Consider the following 23,693-nt stretch of genomic DNA (forward strand, 5'->3'; position numbering starts at 1 on the left):
GATTATTATTAAAAAGAACAAGGCAAGTTGTAAATAAAAGGTCTTAGTATGTCTAATAAATATAATATAATAATATAATAATAGTTGATTGAAAACTCTTAAAAATAAATAATAGAGCTTAGGATGATAAAATATACAACGCAAAATATATTTTACTTTGTATATGTCGATGAATAAATTAAGTAAATAAGACAGAAATGATTATTTAATTTGAACCAAGTTGAGCACAATTAAGTTCATTAAATTTGTGAAAAGAAACTTCCTTTAAACTTAGTATTACATTTGATTTAAAAGTCATGGTCACAAATCTTATATATTATAATTTTTCTTCTTCGAATTAGAGTGGATTTTGATTTAATAATAAATACTTAATGTGACTAATACAATTAAAAATACTCGACTTCCACACTTTAGCGAAATGACGAAATCTTTGCATGTTCGGATAAGCAATCTATGGGAAAAGTTCATTCAGAACAGCAAGCGTTAAGTTTAATGGCATTGTTTTGTACACTAATGGCATTTTAATCTGATAGCTAATCTTAATCGTTGATACAATTTTAAAAGCATGAAAACAAACTAAATCTTTTAAAGTTTAAATAAAGTGCTTAAGGAAAATGCAAATTTATTTATATATATTCTTGGGCACAGATTTTTTGAAAATTGAAAAAACTCTCTCTAATTTCAGGGTATCTTAAAATAATTTGGCCCAAAATGAATGAATGGAAATTGGGGACAGGCAAATCTCTTAACTACAGACATACATAAGTATGTACATAGCTGCTCGCTGTAGATTTTCCTCCATTTTTCACCCCACCCACATCCGAAAGTGCTGCAATAGGGTCGCATTGGAAACTCGTTTCCGTCCACCTTGGCTTTGTTTCTTAGTGGCTTCTTAGTCAATTACTAGCTTAATGCACGCTCATTATGGCAAACACCCCCGCTGCGGGGTGTACAGGTGAGAATGGGAATCAGGAAAAGCAAAAAGGAAAAGCAAAAGCAAAAGCAATGGCAAAAGCAAAAGCTAAAAAGTGAGAGGAGAGCAAGCTTTGTGGCCTCTCTCCGCGGTCTGTTTACATTTTCGTAACGTAATCAGCTGTTTTAGCTTAGTGAGAGCGGCTAAGTACAGGCAGAATGAGAGAACCACATAGTCAGAGAGGACGTAACTGTAAAGTTAGCTCCGGTGATACTTTTTGTCAATTGATTGACAACAACAAAGGCAACAAGAGAGCTTCGGAAGCAACAGCAACGACTGAAGGTATTTTAACTTTGAACGGGAGTATTGTGGCTGCTGCTCTGCCGCTGCCTCAGCCCTGCACAGTGGTATCTAAAGTTGGTTTTATAAAAATATAATAAATACATTTTTAGGGTATAGTCTAAGGTTAATCATTTAATACAAATTGTGTGTAAAAAATATATTATACATTTTTAAAAGTAGTCTCTAGAATATTTTATTTATTCATATATTTTATATTTTATAGATTCATAGAGCTTGCTTTTTTTATATTAAAGAGTGTTTTTAAATATTTTATAATTTAAATTATTAGGTAGTCATTTTTGCTTTTAATAAATTACTTAGCTTTTACTTCATTTAATTTTGAACTAATCCAAAACAAATTTATAAGTTGATTTATTTTTAACGCTAAGATTATTTTAGCTTAAATATACTTTGCCTCTTAATTCTTTCAAAATATATAATCAAGCATGGGATTATGTTATGAGGCTTAATCTTGTATATCTCTTAATGTATTTAGTTCACAAAAAGCGTTGCCTACTTTTTGGGGAACCGGAAATAGCAGTTACTCCAGAGAGAAACTTGTTAGTTGGGACAGCCCACTTGTAATATCTGAAAAAAACAAAACTGGTTGGATCGGCTCTCCCATACCACTGTGCGCGGCTGCGCTGCCCGGTGCTCCACCGCTGTGCAAGCGCTCTGTTCAGTTTCAGCTCAGTTGTTAACGGAACTTGGCGCGGCGCTGTCAAAGTTTGTCGGACGCGGACGCTGTGTTACTCGCGCTGCCTTGGTGGGTTGTTGGGGCTTTGGCGTCGCTCTCTCCGCACGCTGTCTCTCTCTTTTTTTATTTGGGGGGCCTCCCACGCGCGCTCTCTTCCTTCAGAATAAATCGTTAATAGGCGATTCGCAAAAATATCAAAGAAAATTAAATATCCGTCGCGAAAAAAGCGGAAAATCATCGCACTAAATCGCGGTGCAGTGCAAAAAAAAAACAAGCAAAGAAATCAACAAGAAGACACAGTGCTGCAATCGAGAAGCTTTATAAATAAAAATCCATCTAGTATAGTGGGTGTGTGTGCGTGTGTGCCTCAAGTTCATGGTGTTTGTTTTTGGTTGTCAACAACAACAACATGGACAAAAACAAAATAATGAAAACACAACATTTAATATTTGTTTGATATTCCAAAAGAGAAATAAAGTTAAAATAGAAATCTAAAATGAAATCTGAAATAATCAGAAATAACTGAAGAAGGCTGATGAATCAATAGCAATTGATATCAATTATAATCTCTAAGCTTTTACAATAATATAGAAGTAGTACATATAGAGCGGATAAATCTATATATATCAGATATAATAAGAGCTTTAAATTTTGAAATTTGTATGTTGAATTAATAAAGCCAAAAGATAATAAATAAAACAATATTTATCAACATAAAACGCTGTGAGATACAGATAGTGCATTAAATCCATCTTAAAACAACATAAAAACACAAACAATGTGCACTGTAACTTGCAAATGATTAACTCTCGTAAATATGAATCTCCTATGAAACAAGTATAATCAACAAAAATTATAGATTGTGCCGGGAAATTCCCTGACAAGAAATCAATCTTCAGCCCCCTCGGTTTTATCAATCTTTGGCAAGATGTTCTACAGAGCGCCAAACATGGCAAACTATGAGATACAGATACAGATACTGGCGGTGTATCTGGCTGTCGAACAAGCTGTTGCTACAGAAACGCACCGAGACTCGCTCACATGTACAGAGATAAACAGGAGTTAAGCCTCGTTTTTCCGCTGATTGCAGTGTTGTTCAATTTGCTTGAATGTCTAGCCCTGTGTATCTGTATCTGTATCTCTTAGCGTCATCAGCGGTCGCGTTGATAAGCACTGATAAGCCATCTAATACCAAGCAAGCGGCTCCCTATCTCACCCGATTTTCTCGCCCCCTCTCTTTCTCTTGGGGCGTCAAATTCATGAGCTACATTTCTGTGTTTTTGCACTTCTTTGTCAGCGTTTTCTGAGTTGTTTTTTCTTGCTACGTTTTTGTCTGTCGACCTTAGACATCATCAAATCACAAATTTGTTGCCTCCGTTTTGCGCGTTTAATTTGTCTCAGCTATATATTTATATATGCATATATTATATATAAAGATTCCTTTTCCCTGCCCTCGCCACGGGTTTTCGCTTTTGTCGGGAAAATTGCTTTGTAAACGACTTTATCAAATATGCAAAAACCGCTGTAATTAAAATGCAAAACAAAACGCGAGTAGTGCATATATAATTGCCATCTTCATAGTCGTATCGTACACACACTATATTATAATTGCATTTAATTTAAAGCGGAAATACTTACAGCAATAAAAACGAAGAGATATTAAATAAAATAAAAGAAAATCAAGGAGAAAACGGCAAGCCATTAAAAAAGTAAAACTAACTGCGGCAAATTAATAAATCTACATACAATCAACGGTGACGGGTAAGTTTCCATTTAGTTGAGCAAATTAATTAAGTTGTCTCTTATCCAAGAAATTGTGTTCCCCTTGTGAAGGACTATCGCACCTTTTCCCCACTCCTCCCCCTCCCCCCAATGACTTTCACAGAATTTTTCCCTGGCCAACTTACGCAGTTGAAAATCAATAAGCTTTGACTCTTGCTTATTCCTGGCTGAACCCGCCGACATTTTTCATTAGCAACAGCTGATTGCACAAGCTGCGCCCCTCGCTGCACCCCTCGCTTGGGGGTGTGACCCCCTCAGAAGCGCCCCCCCCTTCCCTGACCAGTGCCACACCTCCTGGTGGCCACCCGCTCCCCCATCGTTCATTGAGCGAACGCTTAACCTTGGCACGCCTTCGCACACAGTGAACACACCTCGAGCACGGAATAATAGCTGGGAAATTCTATTTGAAAATCAACAAGGGAAGATTGAGATTTACATATTACGAGTGTGTACATAGATTTTCCGGTGTATTGAAAGGGTTTTTACGATGGTTTTTCAGGTTTTTTTTTTTTAATATTTTCCACAAGCTTAGAGCTATTTTGCATTTTAAATTAAAACTATTAGAACAGTTTAATAAACATGAGAAGCAGCTTCATATTTCACGAGAACTGTTTTGTAATTTTTTTAACTTTATGACCTTATTAAGGGTTACTAAGAACTTTAGCAAGTACTTAGAAACTTAGGTTAAGTATCTATGATAAAAAAGTACGGAAAATTAATATAACTTCTAAAATTGAAGGAGACTTTTATATTTCACGAGAACTGTTTTGTAAATTGGTTAACTCTATGACCTTATTCAGGGTTACTAAGAACTTTAGTAAGTACTTAGAAAGTTAGGTTAAGTATCTATGATTAAAAAGTACTGAAAATTAACATAAATTCTTAAATTGAAGAAGACTTTTGGTTAGTTTGAAGTATGATTTCCGGGTTTTTTTTGAGTTTTTAAACGAATTACCTTATGAGGGCATCATTTCAATTAATGGTTTTAGGTCTTTATTAAACTTACTTAATTTTTAATGTATCTGACCAAGGCTTTTGTTTACTATATAATAGTGATAAATCAAACTATAAAGAAATATGAGAGGCTATAGCTTAAAATTTAAGATACTAATATCTCCAAAAGATTTCTTTTATTTGCTTTGCAAGATTGAACCCCAATTAAGTGATTACTCTGCTATCCTTTGCCCGATTTGTTTATTTATTTAGGGGTCCTACTGTATCTTTTAGGGGAACGTTTTTACTGCTCAAACTATTTGTTGGTGTTTTTATTTTCGCTGAACTGGCTTCCTGGCGCCTCATTAGTTTGCTCCCAGTCTGGGTTTGTTTGACATCCGTGGGATGCCCGGCGCCTGCTTTCCCCGCTCCGTTGATTGTCTCAAGTAATGCATTTACAACTTCATCATGTCAATCAAAGTTGAAGTGCCCCGGACTGCAATCGAATTGGAGCGCGGATTGAGGGGGGGCTGAGAAAGAGGAGTGGCAGACAGCTTTGTCTTCTAATCAGGCCAAAAAGCAAAAGGAAACGGCGGGCCCCAATAACAAACCCAAACCCAAAGAATATCATAATCAGGCTTTGCTTGTTTTGACGTTTCCAGGACATGCGTATCCTTTGGCTCTCTCTCTGCTCTCAATTTCTATCGTGTGCAGACTCTCTCGGTGAGTTTCCTCCCAAAAAGCTCCACCACGTGACACCGCTCAGCTGTCATCAGCTGGGTTTTCTTTTATTTTCATCTTAAGGATCAAAAGCTGGAAAATATAGCTTTGCCATATCCTAAAGCTCTCGCCATATGAATGTTTGTTCTATGTTTTTGACCACTTGTTGATGTCATGTTTTTGGGGTTCTTCACTTCTTTAGAAAGTTTCTTTTCGCGAAAAGAATTTATGCAAATTTCAGATACTAACTTGTAGCCATTAAAAGATCCCAGATTGATAGACCAAAAAGAAACCACAAAGATCATCTACTCGCTGGAGAAGAATGTTCCATCATTTTGAGACAAAGTAAATCATTTGCTGTGGTAAGCGAAGAATATATATAATATATAAAAAGACCAGTTTTTTCTTTTGCTCAAGCTTTCTTAAATGAAAGAATAAAATAAAGTGGAGAAATTTATTCAAGATCGTAGAAGAATTAAAGATTTGAAAAGTTTATTCAAGTTAGTCTTGAACAATTATTATTAACTCTCAAGTGTAGTTATAAACAGAAGACTGATTGTTACCTTATCTTTTATAAGGTAATGTGTAGCAATTTAGTAAACATAAACTGTGGGAAACCCATGATAAAGTAAAGTAAAGATTACAAAGCTTTTCTGTGTGGGTTTTTATCATTTTCCAGAGAACTCTTATCCCCTTACTTTCACTCCAAACTCTTTCAAGCCCCTGTACTCCGCGTTCTAAAGTGAAAGGAAGCGTGTTTCGGATGAGAGTTGCAATGCTTTCTAAATGATGCTCAAGACAAGTACTTCCCCATTCACAATTGCCCACGCTTACGTTGGAAAATATATACATATATCTAATATATAGATATATAGAGCAACACCCACGAAAACCACTGACCAACAACATTCTATTTCAATTAGTGTAACTGACCTATGCCATTTGCTGTAGAGGAACATTAATCAGCACGATTTCAGACCGTCCGGTATGGTTTTGTTTATACACACTCGCATTCATGCACAACTTCAGTCTCTAATGCCCAATGCCGGTGGCAATAGGGAAACCAAAAAAAAAAAACAAAATAAAAAAAAAACAAAATACATAAATAAAAAACAAAAAAAAACAGCAAAAATCAAATAGCAAACACTCGGCCAGTACTTGAAGACAGTTTGGCCATAAATATCGCGTGGAACAGCCGCATTGTTTCGGATTTCAGATTTCGATTTCAATTCAACCCATTGAGAGTTCGCAACGCTTGTACTTTTTGTTTTTATTTTCTTGTTTAATGGCTTTTTAATATGCCTTCAGAAAAAGAAAACGAAATTATCATTTTCTTGATGTATATTTATAGGGTGCAGAGGCCATGATCGTGTGGGAAATCAGAGTTTGTCACGCCTTTTGCTTTGCTTTGTGATATAAACTTACAGAAGTCAACAAAGCATGATAAAATCAATTTACATATACTGCCTTTAGATCATATAAGTTTACTATATATGGTAAAAAATAAAAGGGAAATAATAATATTCCCTTTACTTCCGTATATAATTAAGCGAATATATAGGACGACAACATTACCATTTCGTTATCGTTTTTGGCCAGAAACTCATTATCTATTCGAATGCCGCAAATAACATTGGATCACGCAATGGGATTTCTTCAACTCATCGTTGGGGGGCATCTGTCATATATCCTATCAAAAGATATATATCATTTGATCAATCATTGTTAATGTTGTTGGCCAGCGTTTAATTGCATTCAATTTGATGAGTTTCTGGCCACGATTTATGAAATAAATAAAAGGGGGAAGCTCGTTTTTGTTGTTAACTGCACGCCATATATATAAATATATATATAATTTTAAAATACAGAGAGAGAGGGAGAGATATGCATCATGCCAATTATTAAATATTTATTAAACGTCGTCGTTTGAAGACCGATTTACAGTTGGTTTGACCCACCCGCGAACCGGTTTATTACCATTTTTTCACACACATTTATTTCCTCGTTTTGGTTTTTTTTTGGGGGATTTTGTTCTGTTTGGCTAACAGTTATTTTAACTGCATTAATAACGAACTCTGCATCGCCGGGTATTATACAATAAAAGGTAAATAAAGTTAAATAATAAAAGTGCCGTGTGTAAGCAAGGCAAACACACAAAAAACTGGTTAAAGTCGCATAAAAACGTGTAAACGTACTTTTTTTTTGGGGCCCTAAATAACACTGAGCTCATATTTAACAAACCGTTTGTTTTCTTTTTTTCAAGCGTAAGCTTTAAGCAAATGGAAAATTATTTATTATATTTGTACGTGTGTACTTAATGGCATTTTTATGGCACATGAACTTTCTATAAGGGGCATAGAAAGTTGTATTTTTTTATTCAACGACTTAGCTTCCTGGAGCTTTGTGCAGATGGCGCCAATGTTTCAAGGAGCTTCGTCCTGTTTAGAAACAAAAATCCTTTCGGAAAGCTCACTTGTTGCGTGACCTTTCACGTCTGGCTGAATTTCAAAACAACTTTTGAATTGTTTGGGCAATTCCCGTGAACTTGTGGCTTGTGTTTTTTGATAATAATAATTCATAGAGGGTTTTATTGATAAGGAAATATATATTAATTAAAAGACAAATATAAATTCGTATGGTTATTGATAAGCAAAAATATATAAATAGAAAGAAAGTCATAAATTCTTAGACTATGAGACAGTTTAAGAGGGTTTTTCATGCACTCAGGGGTAAAATGTTTTAAAACAAATTACTATGGTTGATTTAATTCTATAGAAATTGATTTTAAGAGCTGGAAAATAAAAATAGTGCAAGTATTAGTAAATCATGGAAAATCCCTCGCGTGGGATAAAACGTGCACGAAACCTGGCCAACAATCACCTATAGCAACAATAGACCAGGTTAATGCAATCACGAGTACAGAAATCACCCAGCAACTAAAATCCAAATAAATACAATCCAAAAATAAAATAAAATAAAATAAAATGGTATGGAATCAAATTGTGAGTTTCACAAATGTCACGTTTTATGTAACATTTGGTTTAGCTTTGAGTTTTATCATTTTACCTTACGGTTGGGTGAAATAAATTTGTCTCGTGTTTATAACAAATTGCAAACCAGAAAGAGAATACAATAACAGTTGGCAAATTAAAATATACCGACTACAAAGGCAAATTGACAATCGCAGCTTAAAATAAAAATCGACTTTAAAATGACTTTGGCGAGCAGGAAATTAAAATTTTTGCGAAAAAAGCGCATAAAAATACCCATTGCACACGAAAGCCGAATCAAAATAAATGTCGAGGCATCAAAATAATAAAAATAACGAAATCAGAGTTGAAAACAACAAAAAATAAAGGCCTTAAATAAACGCGAAACAATGCAAATAAAATGTAAACCACATAGAAACGTGCGATTGGAGATTTGCATTGAATTTAAATGAGCAAACCGAAGGAAAGATTTTTAAAACCGATGCAACAGTTTCGGGGGTGATTATAAACAACCAGGAGATATGGTAAACATATAGACAGATCAGGGGAAATACTAAAATAATTTCCATATATATCTATACTGGCATATTTATTTATTGAAAGCACTAACCTGGGGTACTTCCCCGAAGGTCTCGTTATCAAACCAGTTTGATCTCCGCTTAAATAGTTAACTCATAAAAGGCAATTATTTTTTTCTCCAAGTGAGGAGTTCAAGATAAGTTTAATAATATAAAAGCAGCTAAATTGTTAAAAGTGTGTCAATGAAATTTCGTGGGGTAAACTGCAATTGTGGGTCGTAAACCGCCCAGACCTTAAGTCCAGCGTCAACTGACGTCGAGTCTTGAGTGAATCACGAACTCGTTTCGCTCTTGGTGTTCCATTTGGCTTTGGCGTGAGTATCTTTGTGAGTATCTTTTCAATAATTAGTTTGTTTCGTTTGCCTCACTAATTATGCTGAAATATTCAGCGGGGAAACAAGTTAAACTTGTCGCCTTGTTCGAGGCGGTGGACTTGGGCGCTCATTTGATTGAGCTTAGAGCAGACACAAACACACACCCTTAGGTGAATCTCTCGTTCTTACCAAAAAGCGGTGTTAAATTTTTCGAATAGCTAGCGCTACGCATCTTAAGCATTAGTATGCAGAGCATGGGTTCTCGGTGTGCAGGAAGAGAAGCCTCCAACAAAGCGCGGGGCACATGCCGCAATTCATCCGGCTCTGGGGCTCTGCTATTTTGTATGGACGGCCTGTTGTCAGGTTAAAGTTGTTGTATCATATATGGGAGAGTGAGTGGTTTCAGTGTGGATTTATGTTTGTTTTGATTGCCGCCAGTTATGAATGCACTGCAAGAAAAATGACATAAAAAGTAATTGTGGGAGAAAATTTATTGGTTGGAGTTGATTTATGGCTGAGTTGGGTTAGCATAGAATATTTTGTTCAATTAATAGAAGAGCCTAAGTCTCTTTTAAATGACCTAATTTAGACTAGAAATTATTAAGTAACTACTAAGCAAACTCAAAATACCTTTTAGTTTCAAACAAACTACTTAATGCCTGCTTTTTGACTGTTATTAAAGTCTGGCAACGAAATACAGCTTGTAATTAATGGTTTCTAAATATTTCTCTACCTTTAAATTAAGAATAGTTATTAGAATTCTTAAAATTCAATTAAAATCTGTATGTTTGTATACAAAACTGAAAATTTCCCTTAATTTAATTGATATATATTTGCCAAGCTAAGACTTTAAGACCAAGCTTAAATGATTTATAAACTTCTCTTTAATATTTCCCATGGTCTTGCATTAAAAACGTTCTTAAATCATTCTCATAAATCTTTACTAGCTGCACCCAAATTATGTCCCAGCTTTTAAAACCGTCATATCATTGAGCATTTTCTAATCGGTCATTGACCTGATTTCATTTCGACCATTATTTGTGAACTGCATTGACCGTTAACTGGGCATTGAAATTTCATCTTTCATCGTCTTTGCCAAGATACTTTCGTTCATTATCTTGGCCAGACAGAATGGTAAGAGAAAGATGCGGCTGTATTGTATCATTGGAGAGCACGATTAATCAGAAATATAATTTTAATAGGCCGGCTTGTGCGGAAAAGTGAAAATCATTGTTCGATGTGCTTGCAGCTTAAGCTAATGAAGCGCATTAAACGAAGCTCGAAACGTTGTGTGTATGTATCTTATAGATACTTGGCCAGACATTGGCTTTTGCTCTGCTGGCATTGTTGTTCTTGTCAGCTTCGTTTTGTGTGTTGAGCCAGTGACATAGAACGACACACACAGATGCTACTCAAGACACACACAAAACACACAACTCAGACATCACAGTGGAACACAATACAACTTTCATTAACATTTAAGAGAATTTACAAAGTTGAAATATAATTTAGAATTAAATAAATTAATTTATAATATATATTGAGATATCAGAATATAGTTTGTTAGGTTTATTTTTTGCCACAATATATTGTATCTAAACCACTGTGCATCTGGACTGGGCGGAGATGAAAGTTTGAGGCAACTGAATTTCGGTTCTGGTCTGTTCGGAAAGGTTAATGAGTTATAAAACTTATGGCACTTACTTTGTTTAGTGTAAACGATACGCATTATTAAAATGCCTTTATGTGTCTGTTCTTGATTCTCTTCTCTTGGTTTTTGTGTGTAATTTTCATGTGTCAGATATAATTTGGTTTTAGTAGACTACAGCTAGAGATACAGATACATAGATACATAGATACAGATGCAGATACAGTTCTTGGTTTCTTGTGGCTTTTGTTACGCTTTCCAGAACATGACTCGAAATTTTCGGCACAGCTTTCGTTCTGTTTAATGCCGCACGGCAGCTGCTTTCTTAGCTGCTGATGAATGAAGACATCCGAAGAAGAAAAAACACGGCTTAAATAGCATTTAAAGAGCAAAGCGAAATGGTCGCAATCTCGGCCCAGAAACTGTGTCAAACCTTTTAGAGAAGTGCTGGAAGACGAGGGGAGAAAGAACAGAACAATGCCAACAAATGGGGGCCAACAAACGGGGCAGCATTTAGGCAGTCAAAAGGTTGCAAATACAAAAGCGTAACTGTGCAGCCAGATTCTTCTTTTATTTTTTCCTATTTTTTTGCTCTTTTCTCTTTCTTTTTGTGATTTTATTTTTGTTTGCTGCAGGTGAGGAGGGTTGTAATTAAATCTTATAGAATGGCCCGGTCGTTCAACGAAAAATAAAGCCAAACAGAGCTGCCTTTCTCCCTCGTGCGTTTTGTGTCAGATTGCAACAACATCGTTTTGGCCATGCTTGAGTTGCTCCTACAGTTCTCTTTATTATTACTTGCCTTTTTTTTTGGTTTTGGTTTTGGGACTGGTACTGGGGTATGAGCCTTGTATTTTCCTCTATTCCTCTCTTGTGTGTGTTATTTTTGTTTGGTTCTAAAATACCCGTACTTAAAAAGGCAGCAGCATCACAGCACCAAAGCCCAGCCTTAAAATATCCACTTAACCAGCCCAGCTGCAGCTATGGCCTTAAGTGGGCGTGGCTAGAGCTTTAACCTCTGTCAGCCAACCACCTCCAACGTGGCTTTCAACTTCCTCACACCCTTTAACAAATGGTGTGTGTGTGTTGCAACAAAGGGCAAAAGACAGGGGGCCACCTTGAGGTGCCACTTGGAGCTGGGTTTGCTCAATGAGTGATGGTTAAGCGGTTTCGGGTTATACTCTAAAGTTAAGCTTAAGAAAATATTTTGAAAATGAAATAAATTCTTCTATTACTAAGGCTTTATCTTAGCTTTTTATGGAACTATTAGCTAAACTTACCTTTGTCAAGTAATTAATTATTAACCTCATTACCATTGTCTGTAAAGTTTTCTTGCTAATTTCCATTACTCTTTAAAAATCATTTTCCATTTCCTCAGGTAATTTGTATTTGCTTGCAATATCTATTAAAATATAAGGGTTAAACTGTCAATGCCTAAAATTGATGAGACATTTAAAGTAGACCTATAATTTGTTTTTAAACAAAAGATAATGAAGATAATGGAAATTACTTGTGTCTTAATGAGTTTGTTTTTTTGTAGTATATATAAATTCTATTTAAATATCAATTTAGATATATATAAAGTAATATAAAATGTAGGATTTACTCTCTATTTATGGTGCCAAGATTCTAGTGTTCATATTAAATATACAATGTAATTTTGAATATTTATTTAAGAAGCTCATGATATTGGGGCCTTATATTAAAAATACATTTATTGAAAACATTAATAATGCAAATAATAATAGTTTAAATAGGGTGTACCAAATCCAGCACTTTCCTGAACTCATTTTCCAAAAATTCATTGAACTTTGTGGTGTTTTACTGCTCACCCCGAAAACCAGATTGAATCGTAATAAAATTGCGTGGTTCGTTTTCGGGTTTTGTCAACCGTTGAGTTGACGGCAAACTGATTTAGCATTATTTTTAGATTTTGGTTTATATTTGGTGGCGTGTTCCCGAAATGAAATCAACCCAATTTATGTAGATAAATGAAGATGGACAGAGAAGCAGAAAACCATTCGATTTTCCCGATTGATATTTGGTCAAAAATAGAAGTTGAAATCATCTTTCAAGTGAGCCTGACACATGATTAGCCATAGTTTTGGTCAGATATAACATTTCACTTTGAATTGCTTTCTAGCATAAGTGTTTTCATTTACAGTATAGCTTTGAAGGGAAATTAATTGGTCTCTTAACATTTCAAAGCCTAAATTCAAATCGATTTACCTTAAGCCAGCATATATTTTAATTTGTGGCAAGTTTTCCGCAGTACAGATGCGTTGAGTTAACAAATTGTTTATGTGTTTGAAGCTCTTGAGAGTTTTCCCCCCTCACTGTTGATGTAATTATGCCTTTGTTTACAAACATTTCTTGTATTTAAATTCAGCTATACATTTTATATACATTTTATTCAATGCTTTACATTTGAATTTGAATTTGAGGCAAGAAGAGAAACTATGATACAATAAACTTTTATTGAGAGATAGAATGGCAGCCAGTAGCTATAAATGTGTCCGAACACTGACACTGACATACAGATATGGCATACACTATATTCTTTGTGTATTAAATATATATATATATATATAAATATATATATCTGACAGTACAGAAAGCAAGATACAGCAGAAAGCTGATTGTTTTGCATTGTTGTTTTTTGTTTGGCTTTGCTGAAGCGTGACGCGAGCAAGCTCGAAATTAAATTTTCAAAATGCATTACTGCAATTCCATCTAAAACTATTCAATTTTCTTATACAACATATTTTATTGCCGTTACAATTAAAACAGCAAAAAACAAAAAAAGAAAATGCTGATTGCCTGCAACTTCCGTTCGCTTGCAACGAAAAAAATAAATAAGAGTGTAGAATATTGAAAAATGTTGTAAAATAAAGTGAAATAAATGCATTTAACCGGTGCTCGAATTTAACATGAACACATGAACAGCACTCGAATGGCTCGAATAGCTGCAAAACTTTTGTAGAGTTTCAGTTCGGATCTCGGATCTCGGACCTCTTGGCCAATTCACATCCACATGTGTTGCCATAAAAATTAATTTTACGCACGGCCTCGGAATCATGACCAACTACTACTGAACATTACGTTGGATTTTATATTTTTTATTTCAGCTGAAGAAGCCTGTGGAAAAGTTCCAGAGAGTGATTGATTTGTGGGGAAGTTGTTGATGGGAAAACGAAACCCTTTCCATATCGATTAACTTTAAGTGAGGAATGGTGTCGGAAATACAGTGGAAATACTGTATTAAAAATCGTTTTTTTATATCCTGGAAACTGTTTTGTTAAAGAATAAATTTAATTTAATCATTTCTTTGTAGAACCAATCATGAAATAAAAACACCCTTAGATAATATAATCAATTTAATTAAACATATTGATCCAACAATGTAATATAATAAGTAAATGAATATAATATAATAAGTAATGAAATTATGTCTTTACATTTTATATATCTTAAAATGCAAATTATTTGTAAACAAATTCGAGTTGATTAAGTCTATTAGGTTAATTATCTGTGTTCGTCTTGTAGTAAATTATGAAAATTAAAACAAAATTAGAACAATTTCTGTGGTTTTGGGTCTGTTCCAATTCAAAAATAGCCTCCCCTCTATTTATGTGAATCCCTTTTTTATTATTTTCGTCTTACTCTTGGGAATTTCTCCTATTTGTTGCTACTTAAACTTTTTAGATGCGAAACAAATTAATTTAAAAATTGAATTTTCGGTTTTGTGGTGGTCAATGGGTGAGAGAATACAACACAGAAAAAAAAGGAAAATAAGAAAAGAAGGAAATACGCAATTGTTTACTTTTAATTATGAAACCGCAAACGAAGGACTGAGCGGTGCTGATAGAGCTCAGGTCTCGTTCCTTATTTTCTGTTTTGTTTGCCGCTGTGGCTGCCACTGGTGATTTCACGGGTGCTTCTGGTGTCTACCGGGGCGCCCCTGCTGTTTATCAATTTTCAATATTGACCTTTGGCCACGTTTTGTCTTTGTTTTTGCTGCTGCTGCTGTTACTTTTGCTCTTTTCGTTTTTGGTTTTAGTTGAGCTACATTAAATATACACACAAACACACACACACACCCAAACACACCACAGAGAGAGCTCTGGGGTCGGCGATTGCCATGTGTTTGTTCTGTGGCTCTCTCTTCGCACCTTTGGGTCTTTGGGGAGAGAGTAAGGGAGAGAGAGAGTAGCACCTGGTGGGAGAATTGGATAGTGTTGGGCGATAGGAAGAAATATACACACAAATATTTGCGCTATGCAAGGTGACATTTTTTTCGTGGGGGGAGGGAGGTTTCTCTCACTTTTGCTTAGCAGCTATTAATAGGTTGACTTCGCATCCAAGGGACTAACGGGAAAAAAGGTGCAGCATTAAAGGGTATGCCGCATTTTTGGGGGTAGTTTCGATCTATATAGATCATTGATAGATCTAAAATACCCTACATACTCGATTTACTTTTTACAAGGTTTTATTTTTAATATTTTATTATTTATTATTTTTAAGTGAGTAAAGTAATTTTTAAATTCTGGATTTACTTTTCCTTATGTTGTTTTCGTTACCTTATATTAACAATATTCATAATGTCTCTACATTTTAAATGTCATATGCAAACAATTCTTAGAGTCTATTTAAGAGTACATTTGAGGAGTCTTAAAATAGATCAAACAAATAGATAAACATAGATCAAGCTAGTGCGTATATGGAAGTACAGATCTAGAATGCTTAAAAATACTTTTCTTTCTCAGGCTTTGATACAAAAATAAACTTCGAGATTATTTCAAGTGCAACTAATCGTATAACGTTACGCTTCTTGTTATCTTAAGGTCTTTAATATGTGGAAATTTATGTATTATGGTCATTACACTGCACACAATACACTGTTACTATATAATCTATTATTTTAGCTTATAAGTTAACCATAATCATGTAAAATGTTGGTCATTGAATTTGAAAGATACATCAATGATCCATTAGTATCTATTAATTCCTTAAAATCTTTCCAAACTGATGCAGTTTGTTAATAAACAAGTGTTCAGTTAATTTACAACATTGAGGTATCAAATTTCCCAGACAATATCTCTGGCTTATGCTCTTCTATTTTTATTTAGCTTATGCCAAAAATAAAAATTGCTGTCATGTTGTCAATTGAATTGGAGCGTCGATTTCAATTTCTAGACCGTTGGCAGACGTCCCTCGACCTCGGTCTTCCGCTGTCTGCTCTGCTCTAATTTAATTGCAGTGCAATGTCTGCATGTATCTATAGATATTGTATCTGTGCAGGCACTAAATGTATCTGTATGTGCGTATATTCATTTTTGCCGATCTAGTAGTCCGTCAGAGGAAGTTTAAAGCCGATAAGCCCCCCGTCCGAATGCCAAAGCGCACTTAACCCAATTAGCTGCACAAAAGGCGATAAAATAATTGCATTTAATTAAGTTTCAATCAGCGGGACGACAAACGGCCAACTAATCGTCAAGTTTTGAATTAGCCTTCCCATGGCCATCGGCGATGTGCTTTATAAATATATAAAAAGTATATAGTCTGCTTCAATTTCCTCTTTTATCGGCATCGTTGAAAATCAGTTCTGCTTTTGCTTTCTAATGACTTGCGTTTCAATGAAAGTTCAATTAGTGTGTGCACAGAGCGAAAGTCTCTGCAATACAATATATAAAGAAGGCACATAGAATAAAAAAGAAAAAACGGAGAGGGACCAGAGAAGCGTGAAGGAAAAGTAAATATATTTGGTCTCACTTAAGGGCTTTGTCCTCTTCCCTTGGTCATCTGGATTTCCCTTCCGTTTTCTCCGCATTTTTTTTTTAGAGCTCGTTTCCCCGTCCGCCCAATCAACATAAGCGGATTCTTTTCGGTCCTCATTAACATTTATTTGGCCTTGTGGCATCCCCACCAAAAGAAATAAAAAAAGGATCTGTCCCCCATCCGCACAAGTTCAATCCGAGTTTTATTGAATTCATTAAAAGCGCAGCACACTTTCCCTTTGATTTTTATTTAATTTTTTTTCCTTTGGTTTATTTTCGGTTGTTACGTTTTTTTTTTGCATTTTTATTTTTGGCTTTGCCCCGACACTTAAACAATTAAAATAGGATTGTGATTGTGAGTCCTGTTCCCGATCTGCGCCCATGGCACACATTGCAATTTCGTTGCCGAGCAGCAAACAAACACAAAACAGAAAAAAATGCAGACTGTGTGGCATGAATGTATTTAAAAATGTAGCCATCTCTTGTCCGTCTGTCCGTCTGTTTGTCCGTCTGTCTCTCGTTCCAATGCCATGTCATGTGTGTGTGTGTGTGTGTGCAGATTTGGTTTGCAGATTGTATTTTTTTAAATTGGTTTATCCGTTGTTATTGTTCACATTTGTTTTTTCATTTTTGTATTTCATTTTCCCCTCTTGGGGTTTTTAGCTGCACAAATGGGACAACTTTTTTGGTTTTATTCTGCCAGACTGTAAGTTGTATGAAAATTGTCACACGAGGCGTATGGGTGATATGCAAATGAATTTTTAATCGAGATTAGAGAGAGCCATTACACAGGTAAACGCAATAATTGCTTTGTGATGCATTTAGTTAAGAAATACAGAGGGTCCTTCGCTTGAGCAGGAAAATGGAGTGGTTTTTACTTCCTTTTCTAGTAGAGGAGCTTAAATTTTCCTTTGTTTTTAAGGCTTTTCCTGAACAAAGAAAAAGGAATGTGCTTTACGGTCTAGCTGAAAGAATTATTAACAGAGAATGTTCGATAAGAATAATGGCTTTTGTTAAAAATGTCTTTGTGTAATATATAACCCATTAGTTTAGAGTACATTTTCTTTGAATTATAGTTGTAAAAAATTACGCTCTTCCTTTCCACAAGTTCAAACAAGTTTTTAAATGTAATCAATTTAATGAGTTGATATTTTTTAGTTGCCATTGCTGTTTGTAGAAAAAGTGCCATCAATTGCCGATGTTAATCAAATTTAATTAAAGTGAAAACAAAGTCAACGCATAAAGAGATTACAATAAACTCGGCTTGTGGACAAAAAAAAAAAAAAAAAAAAAACAGTAAAAGCAGGGAAAAAATTTATAATGACATAAAATGAGCGGTTAAACAAATTGAAAAATGATTGAAATTTACCATAATTGGTGGATAACTTTCAAGTGCTTCAGTCTCTGTCCTCTCAACATTATATTAACCAATAGTTTTTTAATACTCTTAACAGTTGGATTTTATTGATGAACCATTTACATGACATGTTATTGTTACATGTTTTTTTTTTTATATTTTGTTTTTACCTTTTAAAAATCATCTTTCTTTGTGTGGCCATGCAAATCAATTGTGGCATGCTGAGAGAAGAGCGATAAAGCCATTTGCATGGCAGAAGTTTTTCTTTCTTTTTACTTTTTTGTTTGTGCGCACTTAAATTTTAATTAATGAATTTATTATCGTTTATCGTCATGGTGACAGCAATTGTTGCCATTTCCCCGCATTGCTCATATCAGTCTCTCCCCCCTCTCTCCATCAAATCTATCTAATTGTTGTTATTCCTGCAGGTTGATGTTGCCTTTTGTTGCTTCACTTTTGTCGCATCAAAGTCACTTGTTCGCCACCAACTATTGTCTGTCAAAAATTTGACAAGTCACGCGAAATGAAAGAGATGTTTCCAGAGCACTTGGAATTTACATACACACTAGTATATGGGTTAATACACACCTCAGTGCAGGTGGGCTAATGGTTTTCGTTCAGTAATAAAAGGTACTGCGATAGCCATGCCAAAGTTGACAAAGGATAATTGAGGCCTTCGGGCGGAGTTTTAAGGATTATGAAAATTGCACTTTATGGGTAGGTGTAGTTTTAGTCATTGTGGGTTATAGTCGGATATTATCTAATGGAATAGAGTTCAGATAAATATTAATAATATTCAGAGAAAAGAGATTTAAAAGTGTATACAATTGAAGGATGGAAATTATTTTAGAAGTAAGAAAAAATTATACTAATGATTCATTTGAAAGGTTTAGATATGGTATGTGTCTTTATAGTATAATAATTCATTTATTATATCTGCTTAAAATTCAACAAATATATTATACATATTTAATTATATATATCCCTTTTAAAGTCTTAGCATTTAAACCATTTAAAAACTCTCTTTTAAACAAATTAGTATCCCCTAATTAGAGAAGCCTCTTTGGGGTGCAAATGTCGCATGTCAAGGGTCATTTGTACTGAGGTAATTTTGCTCAGAAAACAGCCTCTTAAGGCTCCTCGCTTTTGGACCTTCTTATTAGTTTTATGGCGTTTTAATGGCTTAATTAAACAATCAACCAGGCGGACCGCGATAGTTCAATTATGTAAGCAGTTTGCCAAGATGCCAACAATTAAAAGTTCATTAGACCGGCCGAGGGCACCACAACCGAAGGGGAGACGGGAGAGGGAGGGAGAGGGGAGGCTGTGGAAAGCCGAGAAAAGCTGTATAATCAGCTGAAGTTGTTTTTGCCTTTGGAGGCAACAAAGAATCTAATTGTACATCAAGTGCAAGTGCAATTGTACAAGTGGTTTAAGCAGGGTAAGGGAGGGGGAGAACGGAGGTAAGGCATTTCTGCATCAATGAATCGGGCAGAACCCACAAACAAATACTCACACAGCACTGGGCGATGCTTGTAAACTAATTCAATTAACGTCTAAGCCGCTTAACATCATCAAGTGACCCAGTCTGCCCGGTTCTCACAACCCAAAGCCCCTCTCAAAAGTCCCCATACACTAGGAAAAACACTAAGTCAATACAGCTAAATAGTGGGTTTAAAAAAGAATCTATTATTTAAAAGTAAAGCATTAAGGAAATCAAGTTGTTTAAACTCTAAAATAATGATTTAATTGTTTATAGGATTATCAATATTTTAGAGAGAGGTAAATATTCTGGCTTGAGGTCATATCTTTATCCATTTGAAGGAAAGATTTGTAATACCTTTCTTCCTAATAAATACCAAAAACCTTCTCACACATTTTTGGTTTCTTTTAAATTTACATATTTTTTCTTATACATTTGCCCTACCAATATATTTAGTTCACTGTAAAAATCCGCTTGAAAGAGTGACCCACAACTGGTTGAAATTAATATTATCTAAATTAGTGCGGCGCACGCAACGAGGAATGCACTTTAAATTAAGTTTCTCTGCTAAATATTGTGCAACTGCCGATGCAAACCGGTTGCCTGAATGCTAAATGAAAACATTAAAAACGAAAAATAAACCCAAACTCAATCTTCAGCTCAATATTTCCAGGCTGTCTTTGTCAGTTTGTTGTCACATCAAGTGCAATGAACGGGTTTTTTTGCGGTTTCTCTGCCGCCCCATTGTGGGCGGAAGTGAAGACAAGCAAAAAGCTGAAAACAAACAAAAAAAAAAAAACGAAAAACAAACCCAAAAAGTGGGTTAAGCAGTTAATCAAAAAACCGCCCGGCATTTGCATATTAATCAAGTTTACAATTTCCCCGTTCTCTTTCCAGACAATTCCCAGAAGAGACATTGGCCTTAAAGGTGAGTACAGGAAAGGCAACGTGACTGCTGGGAGTTTTTGGCTTGTTTTTGATTTCCAACCCAACCTCTTATCAAAACTCAAAAACCACAAACACTCGAAATAATGTAGCATTATTTACGCTAGAATTTCACACAATCCGTATCATCAACAACCCCTTGATAATTGGCCAGAAAGTCTAGTTAAGGCCTGGTCATGTGCACGACGGGGCTCTAATAAAAAATAATTTGTTAACATCCCCCCCAGAAACTATGTATTTGTCGGGTTCATGGCTTTAACTGAGTGTCAGTTGGGGCTTTGGCATGTCACATGCGGCTAAAAAACACATCACAGATATTCCCTCTTTTGCTAACCCTTTACAAAAGCAATAAAAACCTGTAAAAACACACATCCTAACAAAAAACAATAAATAAAAAAGTAAACCTATTTGTTGGCACATGCAAATGTAAACGCCTTTGCTAAATATTGATCAAAGCTTGCCTGTTGCGATGAATAAAATTCAAATGAAAATAAAACGCAAAATGTGCAAATTGTGTAAATTAACAACAGCACAAATTGTGAAGTATCTAACAATTAATAAAGTAAAGTTTATTTATAGCTAATGTTAAATTACGCCTTTTGAAGGCTAAACAAGGTACAGGGTTCTTCAAGATCAATATCTAAAGTTCTGAAAGTGAAATTTGTAGGATAAAAACCCTAATTTAAATCTTTACTTTTGAATGTCATTCATTAATTATTTTCGCACATGGCTTTATAACTACCATAAATAATATTTCATGGTCTGTTGGTAAAAATTAAAAATACTGACAAAAATATTGCTACACTCAAAAATTTTACTTTCAACTTCCCTGAAATCGTGCTTGACTGTAACACTCACCAAAGAGATTCATTAACAAATTTCCTAATTTGAGAGCAAATAAATTTACCTTTACTTAGCACATTTGCCTACATTTCTGTGGCTGTTTTTGTCAATTGGCCAATGTTTGTTTATATATTAAAATATACAAATAAAAAATAAAGTATACGCCCTGTGGCACAATAATACTATCCTAAATTGGGTTAAAATTTGACGAATATCGTATATGTGGATCATGCATAATCAATGACAACATTTGTGCCAACAAGAGCCGCAAATAAACATTGTTGAATTTGCTGTCTCTGTTTGCCTTTGCATATTTTATCAGTGGAGGGGAGGGGAGGGGAGGCAGGCCAAGAGCTAAGTAAATGTTTGCAAATGGCTCACAGCTAACCGGATACTGGGCCAGCTCTGGGGGGGCACTCTGGATCTTTGTTATCTAATCCATCCAAATGCACATGAGGCCCAGTCCCGAGCACTTCAAAGGATGATTCTTTCCAGCGAATTCGTGTGGTACACTCTCAATAAGCCTAATATATAATCTGGTTGAGATAAGGCGATTGTTACCCTCTTTCTTTATTTCCACGCTCATAATTGTCGGATATATCAATCAAGCGATATGTTTACACGTGCGCTAAGCTATCAGCTTATCAGACTAAAAAAAACCCTAATTAATGCCAGAAATGAACAAAGTAAATGATGAAATAAAATAAAATCTATTGCATTTAAATGCGATCCAATTAATTAAGGCTCTCTCTAACTGGCTGATGCAAATACAAATGTAAACAATTCGGAATTATTCAATGGTGGAATGAATAAACATTTGCACATACTATTATTTGCACATTCGAAATGGTTGCCATGGTGCCATGGTGGCGTATACGCAATATTGACGTAAATGTAAATAGGTAAAAATGTATTTTTGATTTCGAGAGGTCAAAATTGCATCTGAGAGCTATAAATGTTGGTAATTATTTTTATGCACAAACCCTTTTTGGAGACACTTTTGGTCGGTGGCAGGGGGGTAGGGGGAAGGGGGAAGAGATGCCAGAAAGGAAGTTGGCAATTATGAGCATACAATAGAGTTTTTGGCAACATTTGCCATGTGCCATTGTCCAGCCAACAAACTGATTTATGCATGCCATTGTACACTCTCATTATTGTTGTTATTTACCCAGCATCAGCAGCGGGGTGGGGGAGTGGGTGGATTTTGCATTACCGGAATTCAAAATGAAATTCTCAGGGGTGCTTACCAGTTTATTCAAATTTCAAATGCCAAAACCTTTGCCACAATTGACACGGTTTTGGCCGTGTGTGTGTAAATGCTTGCTATCTCATACGCACACACACATATTTGGCAAATATTTTCCCACCCGAAAGTTACCCCTACCCCTCGGAAAAACCCGCCCTAAATTGAGTGGAGCCAGGAAACTTTTAGCGTTTGCCGAAAATTGAAAACGTGTGCAAGAAAACTAATTTGATGAGCAAATATCGTCCTGCTAGGGCAAAACTTTGCTTGTAGTAAAATCGTTACTTATTTTTTGTTATTTTTTTTTTCTGTACTATCAACCAGTTTAATATTATAAAAGATATTTGTTTTCACTCTGGCAGTGCACTGATTTCGTGCGGAATATGTGTGTGTGTTTGCATCCTGGCAAAAATTTTGATTGCCTGAGAAAGATTTTTGAAATGAAGGTGGAGTAAATTAAAAAAGAACAAGATCGGAAGCGAATTTCGGGAACCGGAAGTTGGTATACCTTTCCATGTTAACCATAAAATCATGTGTTCGAAATCGATTATAACTAAGAGAAAGATGAATATATGTAGATAGATAGAATATAAATAGATAGAATATAAATAGATAGAATATAAATAGATAGAATATACATAGATAGAAGTATATATCTTCAAGTATAGGGTGTAATTCTTGGTAACTTTAAGTAGACATTAGTATTATAAAAGTGATAATGCATTACATTGGGGTTAAAAGCTAATCACTATCACTACCACTATCACTAACGATGTAAACAAGGCGGAGGCCGCGGACAGAATGAGGCCAGAGCTGCTGCCGCGCCTCTATTTATAGTTGCCGAGGCAAGAGAACAGAGAAAGTGAGAGCGAGAGCGCTAGAGATTAAGAGCTACGTTAGAGATGCACAGAGAGGGAGAGTAAGAGTACTCTAGAGATTAATAGAGAAAGAGAAAGCTAGAGAGCAAGTGATCCCCAGAGAAACACATGGCGTCGCATACTCTTAACTAAAATTTCTCTGTAAGTATATACTTAGGCTCTGAGTTTATAATACTGATTTAAATTATAATTTAATTCTTGTAATTTATACAAAACATTATTTATATACATTACAAATTTATGTTTATAACGA

General features: G+C 35.1%; 1 protein-coding gene across 11 annotated transcripts in view; it reads left to right on the forward strand.

Annotated features, from left to right (window-relative positions):
- Window positions 1–1,860: 1,860 nt before the first annotated feature.
- LOC110184309 (extracellular serine/threonine protein CG31145) overlaps window positions 1,861–23,693 on the forward strand; it is a 68,926-nt gene continuing 47,093 nt past the window's right edge. For 2 of the 11 annotated variants that reach the window (XM_086840975.1, XM_086840980.1), the window contains exons 1-3: window positions 1,879–2,021; window positions 3,578–3,713; window positions 20,429–20,459. The gene's annotated coding sequence lies outside the window, so the exon portion shown is untranslated. Of the gene's footprint in view, window positions 2,301–3,388; window positions 3,714–20,428; window positions 20,460–23,693 lie in introns of all 11 variants that reach the window. The other 9 variants (XM_086840977.1, XM_086840982.1, XM_086840978.1 and 6 more) reach the window with 7 other exon arrangements.

This window comes from Drosophila serrata, unplaced genomic scaffold (assembly GCF_035046125.1).
Source record: "Drosophila serrata isolate PLE 108 unplaced genomic scaffold, ASM3504612v1 contig_382, whole genome shotgun sequence".
Taxonomy (NCBI): domain Eukaryota; kingdom Metazoa; phylum Arthropoda; class Insecta; order Diptera; family Drosophilidae; genus Drosophila; species Drosophila serrata.